This window comes from Fukomys damarensis, unplaced genomic scaffold (assembly GCF_012274545.1).
Source record: "Fukomys damarensis isolate Sample0158 unplaced genomic scaffold, DMR_v1.0_HiC HiC_scaffold_5, whole genome shotgun sequence".
In the NCBI taxonomy this organism is placed as follows: domain Eukaryota; kingdom Metazoa; phylum Chordata; class Mammalia; order Rodentia; family Bathyergidae; genus Fukomys; species Fukomys damarensis.
In genome coordinates this window covers 35,345,190-35,370,751 of record NW_022900917.1, presented here as the reverse complement: position 1 = coordinate 35,370,751, position 25,562 = coordinate 35,345,190, and positions in this window count along the sequence as shown.

Below are 25,562 nucleotides of genomic sequence, written 5' to 3'. Positions count from 1 at the left end.
ATGGACATATAGGTTGTTTCCAAGATTTAGCTATTACAAATTATGCTGCTATAAACATGGATATGCATATATCACTGTAGTCCGATGTCTTTAATTCTTTTAGGAAGATACCTACAAGGGGAATAGCTGGGTAAAATGGAGTTTCTATTTTTAATTCTTTGAAGAAATCTCCGTACTGATTTCCACAGTGGTTGTGTCAGTTTACAGTCCTATCAAGACTGGAGAAGCACTTCTTTCTCCTCACAGGCTTACCAGCATTTGTTATTGCCTGATTTCTTGAAATGGATTTGGTTTTAAGAAGTTTTTTCTAGGGAAAGTGGGAAGGGTAGGGGAAAGGGAATAAGGGAAAAGAAAAAATATAAGAAAATGAAAAAATGGAAATAAAGTGTTTGTAAATGGGGAGGGGAGGAGGGGGTGAAGGGAGGGCAGGGACAAGGGGAAAAAATTAGAACCAAGACCTGTCATGTAAAGGTACAAGATCCCAGTAATGAATGTAACTGTACTGTATACCTAAAATGTACCAATAAACTCAATAAAAAGAAAAAAAAAAGGGTTTTTCCAATAATTCATTATAGCTGCCTCCTAGGGTAACCAGAACTGCAAAATGGAACTTTAATGTTAGATTTTTCCCTTAGAGGCCAGTGGCTTCTCTAAACTTCCTCAGGCCTACTACACGAACTACCTACCACCTACCAGGTCTACCTGTCTTCAGCCCAGATGAATGGACCCAGGGCAGAATATCCAGACACTGGAATAGGAAGTCCATTCCATTTTCATTTCCTCAGGCAGGGGAGGGAGTGCGCTGTGAGGAACGGCGGAGACAAACCAGGGTGTGGAGATTCTCTCGTTGCATCCGCTCTCCCGCATGGCTCCGTGCTGTAAAAGACCCCAACACACCTGCACACAGTGAGATGGTGATTTGAGGCAAATGAAGTCCTCTATCTCCTCAGAATAGCTCTGAATAAATCATTTTTCCTTTTAGTGAAAAGAATGATTTCTTTGATTTGATCATAGTGAGCAAAAGAACTTGAGCAGATGAACCTAAGTCGCTGATAAAACTATCATGGAAGACCTTAAAATGGAAATCTAGAAGTCACAATCCTACTTAATAGTTAAATATTTTCTGCTGGGCTCTGAGCAAAAATTAATCGTATCTTCAAAGTTAATTTATCTTGACCTATCTCAAGGTGTGTTAGAGTAATTAATGTATGCAGAAAAGATTACAGTAGAAAAATATTATAGCAATCATATTTTATTTATTCTGATTATAAATTTGAACCACATATACCTTTTTATGAATCATATTTATATTTCTAAGTTACTCACATTTTATAGAATTTTACAATGCTACTTTTGCATTCTAAAATTTAACTCTTGTTGGAAACACTAAGCAAGTTCAACATTACTAATATATATGTGAAATAAAATAAATTATATGCAGTTATTTGAACAGTTGTAGTAAAATCACTGGAGAGGAATATGTACTTGCAAATATCCACTGCATTTTCAAGATGTTCAGCAACCACAAAATGAATTTCACATCATAGCCATAACAAGAAAAAAGATTCGAGAGTAATTTCCTACTTCTTGAATTGGATATGATTGAACAGAGAAGGTAGATCATGTCTAAAATCAACACCTCATCCAATGGACTGAATCTTTACAATAGTACTAGGAGACTTTTGTAAACTGTTGTCAATCATTTTTAGATATCCAAGCAATATTTATTTTAAAAATACCATTTCTTTAAGACAACAACTATTTAGTGATGTTTGTCTTACAGATTAAATAACAATGGCCTTCCCAACTAAGCAATTGAGACCTACCAATTTTCCTGTAATCTTGTTTTCCAAAGACATGGTATGATTTTTATGTCTTCTCCTTATTTCAGCAGGTCATGCATAATTATTATTAGCTATGTCACACTTCACAAAGAGCTTTTCTTAGGATAATTCTTCCATAAGTTACGTGAAAAGAATTTACTTCTTTAATTATTTAAAATTTAAGCATTGGACTTAATACTTTGTGTTTTTGTTAGATGTAACACAATATCACACTCTTTGCTGATGCACTGGAATCACTTGCTGCATGCTAAGGCCATGTCATTTAGCCTCTTTATGTCTCACTTTCTCATTCAGAACATGGGAATTATCAGTGCATTCCCTAAGGATGAAGTAAGTATTGAGTCAAACAATGAAAATAAGATGCTTCTAACAATATCTGAAGTACAGTAAGTACTCAATGTATATTTGTTATTATTGCATTAAAATGTTCTACAGTCTAACACATAATAAAAAATTAACAAATTGAAGCTAAAGCTTTTCTTATCTTCCTTTTCCCTATTTTCCTTTAGTATTTATAAATTCATCACTTAGTAGACGATGCTTGCTTGTTTTACCTTATATTAGAGTTCTCCTGTGATTCCTCTTCATTAAAAAAAAAGTTATGAGGTAAAATAAGTTTGGACAAATTAAATAGCATTCTCAATATCATTCATGCATCAATGAGCATTGTAATTCTATTATAGTATCTAGGCAGCATTCCCTATTACCTTTTTGATCATATAACCAAATCCCATATCATCCCCTCTCTGTAATAGTTTTTCCAACGTTGCCCTATGATTATTACATGCTTGCTTAATGTTTAAATCCTTGAGACATTAGTTTCATATAGATTGATCAAGGGACCTAACTGATTCTCTGACATCTTTCATACCCTTTCACAGTACACCATCTAGAGTTGGTGAGACGGGGGGGGGCGTTAATCTCTCTACATCAACCTAGTTTACATATTTAGGTTTGTTCTCCCCTCATCATCCTTTTCCATTCAGCCATCCAGAAGTACAGGCTCCCATTACAGTTCTCCATTTGAGGACCAAACTTTGTGAAAGGAAATCTTACTTGACATAAATCTCATTTGATCTCCAGAGATTCTTAAGTAAATGAATCATCAAGGGTGGAATTTTTTGAGTCAGTTCATTGCTTGATCTCACTCTGGGATCTGAGTGACTCAAAATGATAGCAAAACCTAAGTCCTTTGAGGGCTTTGAGAAAATAAGTTCCTGAAGAACCTGAGTGAAATCTCCTAGTTTAAAAAGAAAAAAAAAATAACTCTTGAGCTGGGGATTTAGCTCAGTGGTTCTGCCACCTGCCTCACAAGGGCAAGGTCCCAAGTTTGATCCCAGGTACAAAAAAAACCAAACTCTTGAACTACATTTTTACATATCTACAAAACAAGAATCATGTATCTGAGGAACAAGAGTAAATCCATTGACAAAAAATTGTATATGAGATGCATTTAAGAAGGTCATTGTATGTATACCTGCTACTAGAATATGTCAGTATAAAAGCCATTACATTTTTATTTGGATTGCTTATATATATTGCTTGCAGTCCAAATAAAAATGTAATGGCTTTTATAGTGACATATTCTAGTAGCAGGTATGCATGCAATGATCTTCTTAATATGTATGTATATATATATGTGTGTGTGTGTGTGTGTGTGTGTGTGTGTGCATGTGTGTGTGTGTGTATATACATATATATGCCTTGTCCTTTTTGTTTGTTTTTTGTTTGCTTGCTTTTTGAGACAGGGTCTAACTATGTAGTTGAGACAGACCTGGAACTCACACTATAGCCCAGGCTGGTCTAAAACTTGCAGCGATCCTCCTGCCTCAGCCGAGAGTTCGGATTATAGGTGTGCTCCACCACATCTGGCTATATGCCTTGTCTTTGCATGGAACCATTGAATAAGAAATGTTAAATATATAACACTGAGTCCAAAGATTTTGTTAGTCATTTTTTTAAAGGATCAAGTAATAAGGGAAACTAAAGTCTTCTTTAATAATGACCCTTTTTATTTGAAATATAAAAACAGAAATGAATTAGTCTGACTTTCAAACTAAAGAATCCACTTCATTGGGGATTAACCCTGTGCCTTTCCCTTCAGCTTGACTGCCTACTGCATCCAGTAACTATTTTAAACCTAGATCTTGAAGGGTGGCAGGGCTTGGTGCTCAGCACCAGCACAGGTCTGAAGAGATTATAACAGCCTTTTATTTTGTAGGATCTACATCACAATTGTAATTGAAGATGAAGTTTGAAAGAGAAGAATTTCAGTTTTGTTTTGGCTTGGTTTGGTTTTGGGATTTTTTGTTTGTTCGTTTACTTTTAGAGATGCTTTTTCACATAATGCCACAGGAATGTGAACATATTGGAGAAAATACCTCATGTTAATATTGCTTTTACCATTTCATTAGTTTTCCATCCAAGATAAACAGCCTTAAACACGTATCTTATAGGTTCTTTTAGCTTCACTACATATCAGGACTTTATCTGTCCCAGAGACAGCATCTTCTCTGACTACTAAGCACAGTCATTTTCGCAGTGTTGCAATTCGGACTAGCAAGAATTGTGTTATTTTTATGAATCATTCTGCTATTTGTGTGTGTGTGTGTGTGTTTACGTGTGTGTGTGTGTGAGAGAGAGAGAGAGGGAGGGAGAGAGAGAGAGAGAATCTCTTCTCTGCAAGCCAATGGCAGCAATTCTTGATCTAGAAGCGGCTGGCCCAGTGTGCACGTGCAGAAGCCATGACACGGAGACGCCTCCTAGCCAAGGGTCTACTGTTCTTGGGGCCAAGTAAAGCATCATCTAACATGAGCCACTTCAAGCAGCATATTAGGTATTGCTTAATTTATTTAAAAGCCAATTTTAAGAAGGGAAATTAGCTTAGATTCGGCACTTTAAATGTAAATCATGGCTTCTGAGTAGGTGAAATCAACTTTGAAAGGAAATGTTGATTAAATTACACTCCCCCCCAAAAAAAAAACCTAAACTCTGCTTTATATCACTTAATAGATAAATATATTTAGTCTTCAATAAGGAAAAAAAAAGAAAAAGGAAAAAGAATGTTGACATTAACTTTTGGGGTTGCTGTGGGAGTGCCTCTTTTTATTTCATACAGGAGTAAATAGTCTCATAAAGCCTTCATTAATAGCCAGAAAGCAAATCAGTCTTTCCCTTAGGCAGCCTTAACTAATGCACTCATCTTTATTAGAGAAGATTTTAATTGAGTCATACTTTAAGAATCTGAATAAGCTTAAATATATTTCTCTTCTCACTTAATCCTAATTTAGTATAGAAATCTATCACTATGGTTCATTTAGACCAATATATTGTAACTATTAAGGCTCAAAAATTTAAAAAAGACTCAAAATAATATTTCACACTTTCAAAAGTCTGTTTTTATCTTATTAAACTGCCTTGTAAGATTCTTTCTTTCACTCTGGAATATATCAGAGTGTTAGAGAAATTTAAACGATAAGAGTATGTCTACAAACATACATACACAACAAAAGCTGGAAGGAAAAAATCATCTGTACATACATATATAACTATGGTCTATCATTATATATGGATAATGCGCTACATTACCTAAGGGTGAAGCAAGATATTCTGGTAAGTTTATTCCGTCACATAGATTTGAAAAAATTACCCCATTTTTATATTGAAATACTATAAAATATAATAATTGCAAGAATTATACCTGGTGCTTAGTATTTTCTGTTTATATTATTTGCTTAAACCAATGTAAATTATCAAGATCTGATCTCACAACACACCAGTTGAGCCAGCCACAAGGGAGAGAGAGAGAGAGAATCTCTTCTCTGCAAGCCAATGGCAGCAATTCTTGATCTAGAAGCGGCTGGCCCAGTGTGCACGTGCAGAAGCCATGACACGGAGACGCCTCCTAGCCAAGGGTCTACTGTTCTTGGGGCCAAGTAAAGCATCATCTAACATGAGCCACTTCAAGCAGCATATTAGGTATTGCTTAATTTATTTAAAAGCCAATTTTAAGAAGGGAAATTAGCTTAGATTCGGCACTTTAAATGTAAATCATGGCTTCTGAGTAGGTGAAATCAACTTTGAAAGGAAATGTTGATTAAATTACACTCCCCCCCAAAAAAAAAACCTAAACTCTGCTTTATATCACTTAATAGATAAATATATTTAGTCTTCAATAAGGAAAAAAAAAGAAAAAGGAAAAAGAATGTTGACATTAACTTTTGGGGTTGCTGTGGGAGTGCCTCTTTTTATTTCATACAGGAGTAAATAGTCTCATAAAGCCTTCATTAATAGCCAGAAAGCAAATCAGTCTTTCCCTTAGGCAGCCTTAACTAATGCACTCATCTTTATTAGAGAAGATTTTAATTGAGTCATACTTTAAGAATCTGAATAAGCTTAAATATATTTCTCTTCTCACTTAATCCTAATTTAGTATAGAAATCTATCACTATGGTTCATTTAGACCAATATATTGTAACTATTAAGGCTCAAAAATTTAAAAAAGACTCAAAATAATATTTCACACTTTCAAAAGTCTGTTTTTATCTTATTAAACTGCCTTGTAAGATTCTTTCTTTCACTCTGGAATATATCAGAGTGTTAGAGAAATTTAAACGATAAGAGTATGTCTACAAACATACATACACAACAAAAGCTGGAAGGAAAAAATCATCTGTACATACATATATAACTATGGTCTATCATTATATATGGATAATGCGCTACATTACCTAAGGGTGAAGCAAGATATTCTGGTAAGTTTATTCCGTCACATAGATTTGAAAAAATTACCCCATTTTTATATTGAAATACTATAAAATATAATAATTGCAAGAATTATACCTGGTGCTTAGTATTTTCTGTTTATATTATTTGCTTAAACCAATGTAAATTATCAAGATCTGATCTCACAACACACCAGTTGAGCCAGCCACATCTTTGACCCCTACAGTTTATGTGCTGAATGCATTGACAAAAATCTTGACGCAGGCCAAAGGTGAGCAGAAAGGACCACATTAACTCCTTTCAATATCATTTGAATTGCACCGAAGAATACCAGTAGTTTCCAAATATGCTCAAGACAAATTGTGTAATCTCCATTTCAGACATTTCTCTTGTCTTATAAAGTTCCAAAGGAAAGGATCCACATCAGAATTTTATACAGACTACAAGTTCTACATTTTTTTTATATGAAGCACGGTGAAGTTTATGGAGTTTTAATTTTTATGACAAATATTTTTCTAATTTTCTTTCACCATCTGTAACTGTGACAAACACCTAGAGGGTAGGAGGATAATATGAGGAAAAAATGGAAAAATCTATTTTATCTCCTACAATTACAGGAAATAAACTCTATCTAATATTCTGCTTCATCGCATTGGATCTGAATTACCAATTGAAAGATATCCTACCCACCTGGCTTATTCATGGAATATAATTTATTACATTATTCAGTAAACTAGAAGGTATTGCATGAGTCATTCAACACTCGCCAAGGTTCATTTAGTAAAAAGACCTCCTTTGTTGCTTCATTTTGTATGATACAGGTTTAGAGAAGAAAAACAAAATCTATAGTTATTCTCAGAATTAGTCACAACACTTCCTTTTGTTGTGCTATGGAAGATATTTTCTTATAAAATAGAAGGAGTGTACTACCTTAGAGCAAAGTGATTTGCTGAATGCCCCAGAAATTGAGGCTTAAAAGAGATCAAGATCTCCTGGTTCCTTGTCTGTGCACAAACCACGGATCACCTTGCTCTCATAATGTGTGTAACTCATAAGACGTGCCCTATTCCCCCATGGCACATGGAAGTTATGAGTTATGTGCATTTCAAATGAAAAGCGCTTTTTAAAAAAATAATCGCTCTCTGTTTTTTCCTTTTCTAGTACTCATTCCTTAACCTTCTTTCATTCTCCCCTACCCCTCCCACTTTCCCTTCCCATTTGGACCATTTCTTCCCAGTTCACATTATCTCTTATGCATTTTGATCCTTATTCACACTTTCAGTTTCTCTCACACCCGATAAACTATTCAGTATTTACACTTGTGTGTCCTGATAATTTCACTTTAGAGTACGGCCTCAGTGTTGTAAATTGGAAGGGGTGGAAGGGTTAAAGGGAAGGAAAGGGGATGGGAAAAACTAGAACCAAAATACATCATGTGAAGGTGCAAATTCCCAAAGATGAATGTCACCATATTATATACCTAAAATGTACCAAAAACTTTACTGAACAAAGAAATTGCTCTCTTATGGAAATGAGCATTTATGAATGAAGTAAGAGACCTTAGTAATCACAGAAACCTACAAAATAGGTTGGGGGAGGAAAGAACCACTAACCTTAACATTTGTTCTTTAATAAGGGGATGAAACAGAGCATTCAGCTTCTTAGAAACTGTATCCCTAAAGTAAGAATGATGTTTGTCCCAAATAAATTCATATGATAAACACATGTGCTTGTAAAACATCCCACTCCAAACCACGCACTGATGTGAAAAGCGAGTTGAAGATTGTATTTTATTTGATGAGCCATGTACAAATCTTAGTATATGTTCACAATCTCATTAAATATATGGCAACCACTTTGGAACAAACCAAACATGGTCACCAACTTCCTAAGCCTATTTTGGGAAACAGAACTACAGGACACATTAAACTTCAGGCCATAGACCAACCACAACAGCCACAAGTACAGCTGGATGAATAAATCTGGAAACCACAGTGCAGGGTTTAGGATGATCATCTGAGGACGAAGGAAGAACAACAGCAATTACTCATGGAATTACTGTAGTTGACCGTTATGACACATTTGAAAACTTAGAGCCATAAAATTGCCACTACATCTTCTTCAGTAGTCTAAACTCATCTGTCATTAAAGACCAATATGTAAAATCTGTTGACGAGGTAGAAACAACAGATTTCATCTCTGTAGATAGGTAGATAACAGATAGATAGATAGATAGATAGATAGATAGATAGATAGATAGATAGGTAGATAGTGCGTATTTCTAAATAGCAGATTATAACTTAACTTGTACCGTTAATGTCCTAGCATTGTAAAAAATTCAGAACAGTTTTTCTCCAACTACTATCTGAGCTTCTATGTGAGTACACGGATGTATTTTGGGGAATTCAACTAGTTTCATAATTTTTTTTCAATGTTACACTTTTATTACTCTGATAACCTTTAAAAACTTATGACAATATTCTGGATCTTCTGGAGAATCCCAGAATCCCTGCCATTTGATTTGCACTTACAAACAAATTGATGCCACATGGTATTTCTAAAGGGAAAAAAGAGATGGCTTTAATATATAAACCATGCATTTACCACCAAATGAAGGCCAAATGCTGGCATGATTTACTGTACAAAAGAAGTTTTCACAGCAGTTACCAAAGGGCAAAGTGGGGTGAACTGAATCATCACATAACAGGGCAATGCAGACCTAGCCAACCCTGCCTGGGGACTGCAGAGAAGGCGGTTCTTTGTCCCTGGGTCTGGCTTCTGCTCCCATAACACACAAGCATAACGTGCATGCAGAGCAGAAGGGATCCAGAGATGATCAGCAGCAGCAAGCAATCTGTAGACATGCTTTCCAGAAAGTCTTGGCAAAGCATCGTGTAATGGGGGGCACAAAGAGAACCTCACCTTGCAGCACGGTAAAAAATTATGAAATAGAAAATTGGGACAGAAATAGCAAAAAACAGAGAAATATTATTAACAGATGCTTTGTAATTCAAATTAGATCTCTCAGATTTAAAATCCAGTGTGTAGCAATAGATCGCCTGAGCACTTTCTGGAAGCATGTATGTCATTTTACTTCACTCAGCAATCGTTGTGCAAAGGTCAGTGAAACGTGGTTTCAAGGGACTTGTGAAGAAATTGAAAGATACCTAAAGGGTAATTTATGATAATTTGGGTGCAATAGCAAATAAACAATAGGAATTTTCAACCAGATACAAAACAAGGTTTAAACTCTTATGAACTAAAGTAAGTCCAAGTAGAAGTAAACAAAAGTGCAAAAATAGAAAGGCAGTCACAAAATTCAAATGATGAAAGTATTTCAGATCAAAACCTACAAAGATATTATCTCAGTGAGGAGTTAGCCCTTCTGTTAAATACTTATATATACTATGCAGGTATGTTACTTCAGAATATTGTGTATTCTCTGTACATTGTACTTAATTCAGAATCTGAGCATCATTATTTTTAACTCATCCTGTTTTCGTCTTAGAAAATCACTAAATATGTCAGTAACATTTTTAAAATTTGTAACTGAGACAGTTATGGACCATCATGACAGAGTAGTGGTGAGACAGAAGGTTGGGATGAAAAATAAATTGAGCATAATAAACTATTATCTTTTGTAGCATGACATGTTTCAAAGGATCCATTGTGAGACCCTAGTAAGACAATTAAAGCAGAACGTGTGCGTGAAATGAGAAGCTTTACCAAGAAAAACACCTACTTAAGCTTCACTTGATCTTAATCAATTTAAAATTACTAATTTTGAAAGTCATGCAGATACACAATATCTTATCAGTTTCCCACTAGTCTTGCTACTGATTAGGCTACATCCCAATGACCTGAAGGCCGTCTTTTGCTAAAAACACTGACTCTTCACTTGAGTCTGCACATGTCTTGGGCCTGCACAGTCTAATAAAATGGGATAAAAGGCTTGACATCTTGGTCATTATGTTGTGTCTGTCCCTTTTGCTATCTTAATCTTTGGTTCAGATTCTACTCAGCTAAGTACTAGATGTGTTGATCATTTAAACAATGTTTTGTTCAAGAGTATGTGATACAGGGTTAACTTGGCCTGTTGTCTATTGGAGATGGTAGGTTTCTTTTACCCTACCCTTGTACTGTACTATTTCAACTGTTCAATGATAGACCTTCAGCCCTGCATTAGTTGCTTTTCTCTTATTACTGAGACAAAATTCTTAACACTTAAAGTTAAAGGAAGAAAGGTTTATTTGGCTTACAGTTCATAGCATTTTTAGTTCATAATCAGCTGGCTCCAAGCAGGGTGGCAGAGAGGCCATAGTTCATGGTGGCAGAAGCAGCAAAAGCAACAAGAGACCTTAACGGTGTCTTTTTACTCCTTTTATCTTACCCAGACTACCAGGATTAGGGTAGCATAGTGGTTTAGTTATCACGGGACCTTCATCCTAGCATCACACACTCTAGGATTCACCCACCTATGACTGTGACTGTATGAGGCTTTAGGGACATCTAGACTCAAACCATAACAAGTCCTATCTTAAGGCCAAGATATATGTGTAAAATGATGACAAACAGTTCTTAAGCAAAGCTAACCACCTGTATGCCAAACATCATAAGACCATAATGTTTTGTGCAGGATGATAGTGCTTGATATATGAATATGCAGTAGCCTCTAGGGCGAGTCGCCCATGACCACTGGTGTACTACTCTGTCACAAGAAGAAATATCTTTTGAAATCATCTATCTGACCAAATATTATACTTTAGCTCACCCCAAGAAATCAGTAAAACTCTGTTGCTCTCTTTGCCTGGGAGTGACACCTTGGTCACTCTCTATATAAATTCTTGCTCCTTTCAGCTGAAGTCCCAATTTGGCTGAAACTTTTTGTTATGGCTTATATCTAGAAGTCCCCCTAAAGCCTCATGCACTCATGGGGGGGCTTTTTGGAGGTGACTGGATCTAGTTTGTGTGATAATAGGGTTAAAGTTGTGATATTGGCATTAACAGTGTGACACTAGGATTAAAAGTGTGTGCTTACTAAATTAGTTCACTGACTGTTTTCACATAATTCTGGATGTGAATCATTGCAAGGCCCACCTTGGGTATCAGTGGTATTATCCAAATTCCCAGTAGCCTGGATAGAATAAAAGGAAAAGGCAGGCTTGCTGTTGTGTTTTCTGCAGTTTCCCTGCTTGCTGCTATTGCCTTCTGCCTGCCATGCCATAAACAGTTTCTCCTCTGTGACGCCACTCTGCTATATGCCAGCCAACTATGGACTGAAACTTCTACAGACTGTAAGTTGAAATAAGTCTTTTCTCTTTTAAACTTGTGAGTGTTGACTATTCTGTCTCAGCATTAGGAAAAGTAACTAAGACACCTCTTTTATTTTTTTTTTAAGTATACAGTACAGTTACATTCATCATTGGGATCTTGTACCTTGACAGATCTTGGTTCTCATTTTTTGCCATACCTCTTGCCCTCCCTTCACCCCCTCCACCCTTCCCATCTTTACAAAGATTTTGTTTTCATTTTATCCTTTTCTCATATTTTTTCTTTTCCCTTATTTCCCTTCCCCTACCCTTCCCATTTCCCCTACAACTTTAATCCTTTTTTCATATTTCACATTATCAGTTATACAATTTGGATCTTATTTACACTTTAAATTTTTCATACCAGAGAAACTATTCGGTATTAACACATGTGTAAGACACCTCTTTTCATCTCTCTCCAATAATGCTTTGCCTGCACAGAAGTGTGTGTGCTTGCAATATCTGGGTCAGTATAAATTTTACTTTCTCTGGACCAAAAGTTCCTCTTTTGAGTATTAGTAACAAATAATCATAATCTTCCAGGATGCATGTAATTATCTCCAAAAAATCTGCAAAACTCAAAACATAATGTTCTTTATTTTTCAAAATTAAAAAAAGAATAGATATTTTAGTAGGGGAAGGTTGTGTTTAATCCAAAGTATACCTACTCATTATATCTTTAAAAAGAAAGAAAGAGTGGCTCCATATAATGTTAGCATAAGAATCAGAACAATTCAAAATGGAATTTTGTTAAACCTTTGAGAGTTATGTGGCTTGGCTAGCCATTGCAATGTACCAGACATATTTCTAAGAAGCCTCATTTAAGGTTTTAATTTTCATTTGAAAGTAATTTGTAAGTAATGAAGGCTATAATGTCTTCTGCCTCTGCTGCTTTGAGGTCAAGGCCACAAATCAGCCTAGAAAGTGGGGTCCAGAGGATCCAAAGCGCCCATGTAGCTGAATGCTTGCAGCCTCTTGCAGTGAGCCTGCAGATCAAGAAAACAAGTTTCAGCACACAACTGAAATATTGTAAGCTTCAAAGTGAATTCAAAATAATGGGATTTTGAGATGGAATTACTTTAAGAATATGATGAAGTTTAATTGCTAAGTGTATGACATCAGGTTCAATAAATTCGAACTGTGAATTTATTAGTCATAGTAACTTTTCTCCCCAGCCCCACCCAGCTTTAAGATTCTGCTGTAATTTAGACACAGAATCTTTTAATAGAAATCTAAAGAGCATGATAAATGTGTAACATAAAAACAGCAGTCTTAATTGCAGTTTGTGTTCGTGCTGGGCAAGAATTCTGCCTTCAGGAAGGTTATCCAAACCAAATCTGGGCCCTTGGAGCATGTTCTGCTTTATTTATTGTTCTGTAATATTGCCTGGCTTTGCCTAGTGTTCTTTGTGCTTAGGAAATATACTGTGCATTTCCTTTTTTGCAGCATAACGTGTTGATTTCAGTGAAAAATGTATGTAAGAGTATTTATTCATGTATACAGTTTTCCTTTTCTTTTTGCATTCTTTTACAATAAAATCTTATAACTTCATCCCCCAGGTAGTGATAAAGGCCAAGCAGAAATTATTTAAAGAAAAATGAGATTAATATATCAGTTTGAATGCCAAAAGCAGAGGGAACTTGAGTAGTATAAAAGGATCATGAATTCACAGGCAATATCATCTGTAATATTTTATCTCCCTATAGAAGTGAAAAAAATAAGAATTTATTTTTTAATTTGAAATAAATATGTAACTTACTATAGAGTAAATTATTTAAAATAAAATTAAATATTATCCATTGGGTTTTTTACTTTTTTCATTCATCTCACCTCTTTCTTGAAATCTCATTCCATAAGCATGTTTTATTAATGATCTATTAGTAAGCATTTACTTAAAACCATGACTGATTAAAAAGTGGACTTGATTTTAAGTAAGCATTCTGAAAATGTTTCATTTATTGAATTTATTGAGATTTAAGTTCTCATTTTTATACCTAGAGGGTAAATTACAGATTCTCATGCTTGTTTTATCATTATAATGAAAGCAGTACTCATGTTTGCAGTACTAATTAAAATTCTGCTCTGACCCATATAACTGTAGCCTCTCCCCAAATAATTTTCAATCTCTGTATAAAATTTACTGCATACATATATGTGTGTGTGTAATAATGAAAGTATCTATCTTTAGTATAACATAATCAAGGTTAAGGGAAAGTAAAAATTAACTTCAGTCTTTTTTAATACTGCAGGGTACATTTTTAGTACCCTACAGAGAGAATTAGTCACACGACTCCCATTAACTTTAATGGAACCTGTATGGGCAAATTGTATGCTGAAATTCTTAGGAAGTTAATGTCAGTAGAGTTTACTAGCTCCATTTTTTTCTTGTTGGAACTTTAGTTTCAGCTACTTTTGCTTTCTTATGGTCCAGGGGGAAGACAAGTCAATAAAAATGATTAACATAAATGTTTCCCAAGTTTTATAAGCTTGCATTTTCCATATATGTGCCAATAAGTTTGAAATCTTCAAATAATGCTAGTAACATTTTTGTTCAATTTGCAAATAAATTCAACTAAATAAAGTACACCATTTTGAATATAAATTTTATAAATATTCCTCAAATATAAATATTGTAGCATTATTTTTCTCTTAAGATTATTCACAGAATATTTCCATTTACAAAATCAAAGAGCTGAAAATATTTTGAAAATAAGAAATGTTGAAACTTAATATTTTGTATTATTAGACTTGGTCATTTATATTTGAAATATGATTATGGGTTGGCATTCTTAAAATATTGTACACCACACTCTGACCCTGATGAGGAAAAATTAGATAGACAATGAAAATTAAAACTTCCTACATGGGGGGAAAACAACCCAAATTATTTTCACTGCTATCAGTAAAACTTTCCATAATTGCGAATTTCATCATTTGATGATGTGTTAAAGGTATAATTTTTTAACAAATTCAATTAAGTGCAAAGAAATTTACACTTACCACAAGTGTAAAAGAAAGATAAATGATTTCTTCAAAAAAGAAACTTCAATGTAAACGTAGGAGAATTTTTGTTTTTATTGGACAGCTAAATATCCAAAACGGGACTTATCAGATAATGAATCATTATTTTAATTGGGAATATAGAGCAAACATTAATGAAGGCACCAAAAATTAAAAGCATAACAAATTGTATCTTGCACATATATTCTAGAAAACCAAACAGATTTGTCAAATATAATGCTACATAAAGAGAAGTTCCTATAAAAACATTAGCTATCATGTGAAAGCCTCAATACATGCTCACTATCAGTGAATGTTGGGATTACTAATAATGTTAGGCATCTTCTGTGCTCCATTACTTATTTTTGCCTCCACAAGACTAAGTGGTTGTCACAGATCACCTAGTTGCCTAGTAGCAAGGAAAATTAGGATCCAAATCTCCCTCAACTTCTCATGTGTTGGGCAATTTTTATAAACATCTACAATAACCTTACCCAACTTTAAGAAATGTGGTAAAGTGGTGAACAAACTATGCGACTTAGGTGCCATCTTGGATCTGAGATTTAATGAAAAATACAGGACAAAAAACTAAGCAAAAGAGACAAGTTCAGTCCATGGTACATAGTAAAGAGAACAGTATAATTTTGACCAACTGAGAATAAAGTTATTTGATATTATTTCTCCTCTTCACCCATTTATCTCTATTTTGCCCCTTGAAGTTAAAAGAGATATTTATTGGGCCATGGATTTAGCTCAGTGGTTCTGCCACCTACATTTTAAGCACAAGGTTCTGAGTTTGATTCCCTTTTCCAAAAAAAAGAAAAGAGAGAGATCTTTATCAATGTATCTGTTTTTCTCTCATCTCATTGGACAATTTCCTTCAAAAGGTATCCATATATTCATGGAATATGTTCATCTTTGCCAAGCTTTCTGATATCAATATTATATGTTTGTTAGCTTCTAAAGATGTTCACTTGCAAAGGAAGTTTCTCCATGTGTGGCAGCTATAGCTTGAATGTGTCACTTCCAAATTCTAGGTGGTGAAATTTAATAGACACATAACAATATTAAAAAGTGGACCCTTTGGGAAGTGGTTACATTGTGAGGGTTAGGGTCAGGGATTAAATATACAGAATTAGATATTTTTATGAAAGGACTTTTCAGAAGGTGTCCATTGTTTTCACCCTTTAGCTTTTTGTAGAGTGGCACCATTTTTGAGGGAGTATGGACCCTCATTAGTCAACAATGCTTCCAACACCTCAATCTTGAACTACACAGACTGCAGGACTGTGAGAGATGAATTTCTGTTCTTTATAAATTACCCCAACTGGGGTATTTTAATATAATAGCATACATGGCATTAGACAGTGGCTTTTGCAGGTGTGGTCTTTGGGGCTTGTCTTCAAGTCACAGGAGAATTTCAAAGACCATTTAGAAGTAATAATTTCTGAAAAGAGTTATAGGAGAGGATTTTTTTCAGGACTGAAATAGTTTTCGCTTCATGATTGATTATTCCTCATTTTTCTCTGTAAAGATTGAGTTTGAAAGATAAGTTGGTGTGAATTTGGCCACTTGTAATTTGATGAAATTACATTGACTGTCTCGTCTCCAATGTCAGACAGTGAAATTGTTTCCTTTAACTAGCAAAAGAGATGCTCAGTGTTTTTGTCTTGCATTTTTCCTGAATGTATAATTTCTGTATGGCCCATTTATTACTAACGATGAACTATTGTACCTGGAAATCTGTACTAAAAAGAAGGCAATAAACAATATCAAAATGAATATTTTCATAAGGATAATATAACTTTTTATATTCCAAAAAGTTTGCCTAATTTAGTTATTTATTAGAATATTAGATGAAATCCAACGTAAATTCTTCAAATATTAAACTAATATCTATAAAATTAAATGAAAATTTCAACTCATTCAATTTTCCTACTTACTGGCAAATCTCAAGGAAAATTAAACATATTGACATATTCTAAAAGAGAAAATATTTCAATAAAGCTCAATTTCTCTTAGTTCTTTGAAGTTAGAGAATGTTTATTATTTACTTTGCATATATTTCTTTCGCCTAACATAATGACACATTATATTACAAAAATAATAAAATCTGTAACAGCTAATAATTATTAAGTAATTAGTATTTGTGAAGCAATCTGCTGAACATTTTTCACATATATGTCTTTTAATCTTTTCAAAAATCTGAGTAGGACTCATCACTTCACCCACTGAAGAAAGATTAAATATGATGCCAATGGTCACTGACTTGGTGATAGGAAGAGTGGGATTTGAATTTACCTATCATCTAACTCTAAGACTTATTCATTAATTCTACTACTTTCTACTATATTGTTTAATATATATGTTTAAAACTACAATTAAATTAAGTTGAAGTCTTTCTAAGGTCAGTCATTTTGAGAAAGCCCACTTAAAAAAAGATTTAAATTTCTGGCAAATGTGTGGCTAAGAAGTAAAATACTAATCAATCAATTTTATTTTCCATTTACTCTAGGGTTTGCAGATGTTTTGAGCAAAAGAACATTTTAGCAGTTATTTTAGTCCAATGTTCTCCATTTTCAGATGTGGACCCAATGCCTTCAGAATCAGGAGAAATCACCATAATTGATGCTATACAGCTTGCTAATATCAAAGCCAACTTCCTAATTTCCAAGTAAAGTTTTATTAATCACACACTATTTTATTTTGGCTTGCATATTCATTTCTGAGTATGTATGTATTTATTTTGTTTATGTTCAGACCTGGATTGTTTGCTTTAAGTAATATAATGACACTCAGGAATTGTAGGTAAAATTAACTTTGGATGAAATTACTGCAATAACTGGCAGAGGAAATTACTGAGCCTCTAGAAACAGCCAAGGTAACTTTCACACATATATGACATGCATAATACCATTATAGCTCATTGTGTTACTTTACAGTCAACACTATGAAGAAACTCATAGGTGTAGCTTTTTAACATCATTTCTATGTTTAAGCTAATTACAAGCTCTGCTTTTGACTATGTTCTCCAATTTAGGAACTCTAAACCACACTTGAATTGATATTTATTTTATTTCTATGTCATTCAGGCACTCTAAGAGACCTAGTAAAAAGTCTTCAAAAAGCCAACAAATTTAAAAACCCAATATGTGGATTTGAGTGTTCAATGAAAATGCTGACATACTTTCAAAACATAGATATTCATAAAATTGCAATACAGTAAGCTATTTTGGATGTGATGATTAGTAAAACAGATCTACTTATATTAAGAAAATGTAAAATACTTCACTACATGTTACAAATGAAGATATGCATGAAGAAAAGCACAATTCAAGGAGAAGAAATTAGTGGGAGAGACTATTAAAAGTCTCTTCTGAGTTTAAATTAGTGAATTTAGGCCTCTCCTTCCTGTTCATTTATCCAAATTTAGTAACCGAAAGAGCCACAAACGATGGACATATGTACCAATTTGTTTTCTCAGTCTTATACTGTCAAGAACTTGCTATGAAAAAAACTTAGTTCTACCTATATTTCCATGTTTCTTGATGGGTCATTGATACCAAACAATAGTTCTTAAAAAGAAGTTTGATGCAATAAATTTCCAAAATAAAAATCTTAAGAAATCATGTTTGTAAAGAAGTAGGAGTACACCATGTCGATATATTGAAGTTCTTGCAAGAAGATAAAATAGTTCAAAGTGTGATTCAAAAGCACTTGATGAATTTAAAAATTAATTACTGTGTTTTCAAAGGAGCTAGCTGCCATTAATTTTTCTGACCATGTTTTAAGAAAGTCAGAATATAATAAATACTAAAATTTGAAATAAATGAATTTGATATCATTGATAACACATGAAAATGTTAGAGTCCAAAGATTATACATATATATAAATATATCAGTTTATTATCTTTGTATGTTATGTGTACTGTCTTAAGTGAAAATATGTGAAACTATTGTAACTTTAATTATTGTCAAAACTCCAGTTAAATATATCCACCTGTAATGTTTATTTACATTTAAAACTGATGTTGTATGTTTTAGTTTTTATTTATTTGAGAGTACAATACTATATATTTACCTGTTTAGAAACAAAGAAAATAAAAAGATAGAAAATTTAATATCAATCTCTTTTTTATTTGATTTTCAGAATACAAAGGCAACTGGTAAAAAGAAAATCACATTTTACTGCTATAAACAGAACTCTGAAGGAAAACATCATGAAACAACTGGTTTCAGAAGTGTACAGTCAGGCAACAGTGAAAATTGAAAAGTTTTTTAATTAGATAACTTTCTGGTCTTTACCAACTTTTATTGGTTGGAGTGTGTGAACTTCAGAGCCCTTTAGAGAACTGCATGGTTTTTGTATTCAGTATGCTTGCATGCATATATGTGTATAGATAATTGGTATGCCTTGTACTGAGGATTTGAACTGTGTAAAATTATTGTAGGAAGTTGTAAATGAGGTATGAAATGAGAAATCTTTGCCCACTGGAAGTACATGGGTAGAACAGAGATAGTGAGGTACAATCTCTTCTCTGTCATTTGTCATAGTATTCATCTTATAAAAATCAGAACATATCAATAAACCTGAGTGTCAAATATGCATGCTAAATAATATATTTTATTGCTCTTTCTAAAATTATTCCTTCCTTCTTAGAAACCAGATTACCAAAACTATTGTGCCTAAGGAAAATAACTTCTATGTTAATGAGCTCAATTACACATCCAAAAAAGTTAAATTCAGAAAATTCGAAATACTACTGTACCTATGAGTAACTCAGTATTGCTAAGTTTCTAGACTTTCTATCCAAAATAATTATGTTTGTGAGGAAATAGGTAGAGGTTTTATTTGTAACAATTAGGATACACTTACTTGAAATGTCTTGGTGTAGAGTGATATTTTCATTTTGCATCTTGTTTTTTTGAGGTAAGATCTCATACAGTAACTAAGTTAAACATGCTGGACTTGAACTTGGGATCCCATGCCTTAGCCTCCCAGACTACCAGGATTATTGACTTGCTCCAACATGCCCGGTTATATCTTGATGTTTGAAAGACTACCTCATACCTATTACTGCCTGGCACCTTTTTCCTGAGCTAATCTAAAATTCTTGTGATTGAATCCTCATTCACTTACCAATCCTCAAATCAAGTATTTGACCAACTAATGTGGTAATTAAATACATTTAATTTCATTTTTTCATAAAATATCCCAGTCCAGAATAACAAATCTATTATTTAAAAAAGAAAAAGAAAATAGGGACAATCTTCCAGTTGGGGAAGCTTGGAAATGGCGTGCAAGTTGCCACTATGTACTAACAAAAAGCAACAATTTGAACAAACTGAAAAATCAGTAACCCTTCTCTGATCCATAAGGTAAATAAGTTAGTAACACACACTTATGTTCCCCAATTTGGAGACCAATAAGCAAATACAGAGAATCACAACGTACAGGAGCAAAAACTCATGAACTAAAATTTCTGAGAGGGAACATGGTGAGGTACAGGGTAGGGAAACCTGAACTGTAATAGGGGAACTGCTGAACCTTTAGTCAGGAATACTCTGAGAGATAAAATTCCATGGTTATCCAGGAAAAGGAAGTCCCCACATTTTGTTTACTTGTGCCACCTGGGTCTCCACAATGTTTTTGGAAGGAATATCAGAGAAGAACTTCCTTGGGGCTGTAGTGACAAGCGGAGAAAGGGAACACTATTGAATAGACCAGAATACTCTTTCTCCTAAACAACATATGCCCTTTAGAGCAATTATTTAAACAGTATTTAAACTACTATGGTTGTAATAGAGCCCAAACGACCTGGTGAAATGAAATACTTACTTTCAGTTGGCCCTAACCTTCCAATTGGAGGAAGAAAAAATGCCTCACTCCAGCTGGCTATAACCTTCAACATGGCAGAAATATAATACCAAATTTAACCCACTGTGGCCATCCAGTCAACAAAAGAGGATGGACAGAACTGAGGAATCTGCATGAAGTTTGCAGTCTAGAAACTTACTAGATTTCATGTAACTGCAGAACACTGCCCCCAGCCTACCAATACATTACCAAGGATTTATTTACAGCAGTTTATTTTACCCAAAACAGAGATGGCTATGAAGAAAAATAAAAATATAAGAACTATTAAATCCAAGATAACATCTAGAGATAATATAAGTATCAGAATGAGACCCAAACATATCAGAAATATTTGGAACTGTCATATCTGGAATTTAAAGCAACTATGGTTAATATGCTAAGAACTTTAATGTATAAAATATTCAGCATATAGGAACAGATGGCAAGGTTAACAAAGATGGATATCATAAAAAAAGCCAAAAATAAACGTTGGCTATCAAAAACTGTATCCAAAATATCTTTGATGAGCTTATTAGCACAAAGAACATGACTGAGGAAATAATCTCTGAATTTGAGAGTATCTCAATAACACTTTTACAACTAAAAAGTAGAAAAATTAAAAAGAAAACAGAATGAACAAGAAATATGGACTAAGTATAAAAATTTAGTACTCACAATATAGGAATTATAGACAAAAAAAATCAAAGACGTATTTGAGACAATGTCCAAAAACTTCCCCAAATTTATGTCAGACATCAAAACAACAGATTCAGAAAACTCACAGAAGACCAAGAATTTTTAAATTACAGAAAATCACACACATTGTGAAAGAAGCCAGAGGTTAAAAAAACCTTACAAATAGAGGAGAAAGGTAAAGAATTATGACTCCTTAGAAAGACTGCAAGCAAAATAGAGTGAATATTGGAAGTATTGAGAAGAATAAAATTACCCTTCCAAAGTAAAGATAAAGCTTTTCTTAGAAAAAATTAAATTTGTTGCCAGTATACTTGTCTTGCCAAAACAGTTCTAGGTTGTTTAGAGAGATGGAAAGGACATAAGTCAGATACATGAGTTACACAAAGAAAGGAAGAAAAACAAAAAGGGAAAGAGTAAAGGTAATATAAAGCTTTTATTTTTGTTATGATTATTGATTTTGCGACCCCATAAATAACAGTTGTAACAATTTGCTCAATTGTATATGTATGTGTACATATAAACTTATAAATGTGAAATGATTGAGAGCAATGACATAAAGGAGTGGAGGAAGGGTTGTCATTTTAAAGTACCCAAAAGGCAGTACAGTATTATTTGAAAGTAAATTTTGATCAGTTATAAATAAGTATGAAAACTAGAGCAACTTAAAACAGTAATAAATATACATATAAATGTTTGTTATAGTAAGAAATAGGATAAAATGGAATTATATACGATGTTTAAAGTCAGAAAAAAGAGTTAAAAAACAAAAGTAGGAACAAAGAACCGATAGAAATAGAACAAAGTTACAAAATGTACTATTAATCCAACATATTAATAATCACTATGGTGATTTGCAGTCTAAGCTTACCAATTAAAAGACACAGATTGTCTACAACAGGACAAGGGGAAGGACTCTGGGGAAAAGGGGTAAGGAAGTAAGACAAGACAATAGTGAGGGAGGCTAAATCAAAGTACATGCACTGTGGAATTGAAAGAGCTGAGAAAAACCAAAATATTTGCAGATATTCTCCAAAGTAACTCCTAAATAAGACCAGAATACAAAAACACTCAAATGAATTTTTTAAATTATGAACTAACTGAAAATGAAAAAAAAAAAACAGCTTGTCAAAGTTGTGGGGCACAGTGAAAGCAGTGCCATGAGAGAATATGTATTATTGGCCACTTACATTGTTTTTTCTTTTTTTTTTTCCTTCTTTCTAAAATTTCTTTAGAATGCATAAAAGATGAAAGATATGTAACCATAGGAAACAAACAGAAACTAGCAAAAGAAGCACAAATTAAATCCAAGATAAGTAGAAGAAAGAAAATAAAAAATAGAGTAAACGTGAATGAAATTGGGGCTGGAGAGTTAGCTCAGTGACACTGCACCTGCCTCACAAGCTCAAGGTCCTGAGTTCAATCCCTAGTATAAAAAAAAAAAAAGTGAATGAACTTAGCAATAGGAAATCAATACAGAAAAATCAAAAATACCAAAAGCTACTTCTTTGAAAATATCTATAAAGTATGTAAATTTTCTGAACATAATTGAATCCCAATCTAATTGCAGTAAGACAAGAAAAACGGATGGAGACAAATATAAATGGAGAATAAGTAATAAAAATGGCTTAATTCATTGAGACATGATAATCTGGGTGAAAAAATACACAAGAATTAACCAAGAAACACAAAAATTAAATAAAAACAAAGATCAAACAAACAAAAACCAAAATAGCTCCTTGAATTAATAAGCAATTGAATGAAATTTGTAATATACAAGATGAATCTACAAGGTCCGTCACTTTACTATAAATCTAAAATGGATTCAAAGAATTTCAAAATTTATAAAATGTCATTTACATTAGTATATCTCAAAGAGGAAATACTTATTTATAAATCTTGCAAAGTTCTGTTTAAGGAAAATACACAACTCAAATAAATGAAACTACAAAAGGAACTAAATAAATGTAGGGATATTCTGTGCTCCTAGATTAAAAGTGCCATAGTTTATACCTACCTGGCCCCCTCAACAATCTCATGTGCTCAGAGGAGGAGCTTTGAGAAGGTGATTGGATTATGGGGATGTATGACGACTGGCCTTGGGAAGCGGGGTCTGGTGGGAAAAAGTGGGGCATTGAGAGCATGTCCTGGAAGGATGCAGCTCATCCTTTCACTCTGTGCTTTCACTCCTGTCTTCCACAATGTGAGCAGCTTTTCCTCTGCTCTGCCCTCCTGCCTTGGAGCCAGCCAAATATAGACTGGAAAGCTGAGCCAAAAGAGCCCTCTCCTTTAAATTGTGGGAGTTGAGGAGTTGAGTGTTGTGTCCCAGTGATGAGAAAGTGACTAAGACAGGAAGGCAAACCGTGAAGCTACCCATTTTCCCCAGCTTGATCTGTAAATTCAGTGCAATTCCAATTAAATCCCTGCAAGTTATTTTGTGGCTAGCAAAAAAGTTTATATGGAGAAACAAAAGAATTTAAAGAGCCAACACAATATCGACAAAGGTAGGAGACAGATGGTACCTGGTTGGACATTAAAGCTTAATATGAAGTTACAGTGATCAAGGCAGTTGGCATTGGAAAGAGAATACACAAACAGATATATGGAACAGGATATAGCGTCCAGAAATAGATCCACATAATTAGAGTCAACAAATCTGACAAAGGAGTAGAGAAATATAATGGAGTAATATGATGCTTTGTACAATTGGTTCAGAAGCAACTGGCTGTCCGCAAGAAAATTGTCACATACCTTACATCATTCACAGAAATCAATTCAAAATGAACCATAGATATAAATGAAAAAAATAGACCATTGATTTGGCGATGACTATAGATAGAACACCAAAGGCATGATCCACCAAAGAAATAGTTGAGAAACGAAACTAAATTAAAATTAAAAATTGCTTCTCTATGAAAGACTGCTAAAAATATTAAAGAAAAACACTACAGAATTACAGAAAATGTTTGAAAAAAACACATCTTATAGAGGATTGTTGTAAAAATCCATATAAAGAGCTCTTAAAACTCAACAATGACAACCCAATTAAAAAATGGACCAAAGATCTGAATGATCAACCTCATAAAGAAGATACATACATGCTATGTAATATCAAATAAAAGGAAGTTCACCATCATATTCCATTAGAGAAGTGCAAATTAAATCAAGAATGAGACACTACTCTACACCTAATAGGATGGACATAATCCAGAATATTTACAGTAAGTCCTGGTGCGAATGTACAGTAACAGGATGTCATCCATTGCCAGATGCAAAATGTTCCCTTGGAAAGACAGTTTGGAGGTTTCTCATAAAACAAAAAATCTTTTACCATATTATTCAACAATCATGCTCCTTGGTGTTTACTCAAAGAGTTGAAAACTTACAGTCACACACACACGCACACACACATGCAAATGCACACACCCACATACACAGGTGTTGATAGCTGCTCTATTCATAATAGTTAAAATGAGAGCAATCAAGATGCCCCTTCCATAGGTAATGGATAAATCAGCTGATACACATCTGAGTGATGAAATATTATTCAGCTCTAAATAAGAAATGAGTTATCAAACCATGAGAAGACATGGAGAATTTTCTATTTTGACATGGAGAATTTTAAATCCAAACTACTAAGTGAAGGAAGCTCCTCTTAAATGTCCTATATGTTTCTATTTGATGACATTCTGGGAAAAACAAAATAATTGAAATAGTAAAGAGATCAGGGATTTCCAGGGACAGCAAATGGGATGGATAGGTAGATAGAGCAGAGAGTACTTTTAGGAAAGTGACACTACTCTTTTTATACTATAATGGCGAATACATGTAGCTATAAATTGTTCAAACCCATAGACTGAACACTAAGAGTGAACCATAACATAAACCGTGGATTTGTGGTGGTAATGATGTGTCAATGTAGTTCATTAATTTTAGTAAAAGTACTACTTTGGTGGGGGATTTCATAATGGACACAGAAATGCATGAATGTGGGTCAACTGTATATGGAAAATCTCTTTGTTGTACCTTTTTCTCAGTTTTGCTTTGAACCTAAAACTATTCTAAAGAATAAATCTATTTTTTTCTTTTTATTGAGGTTATTGGTACAATCTAGATATACAATACAATTACATT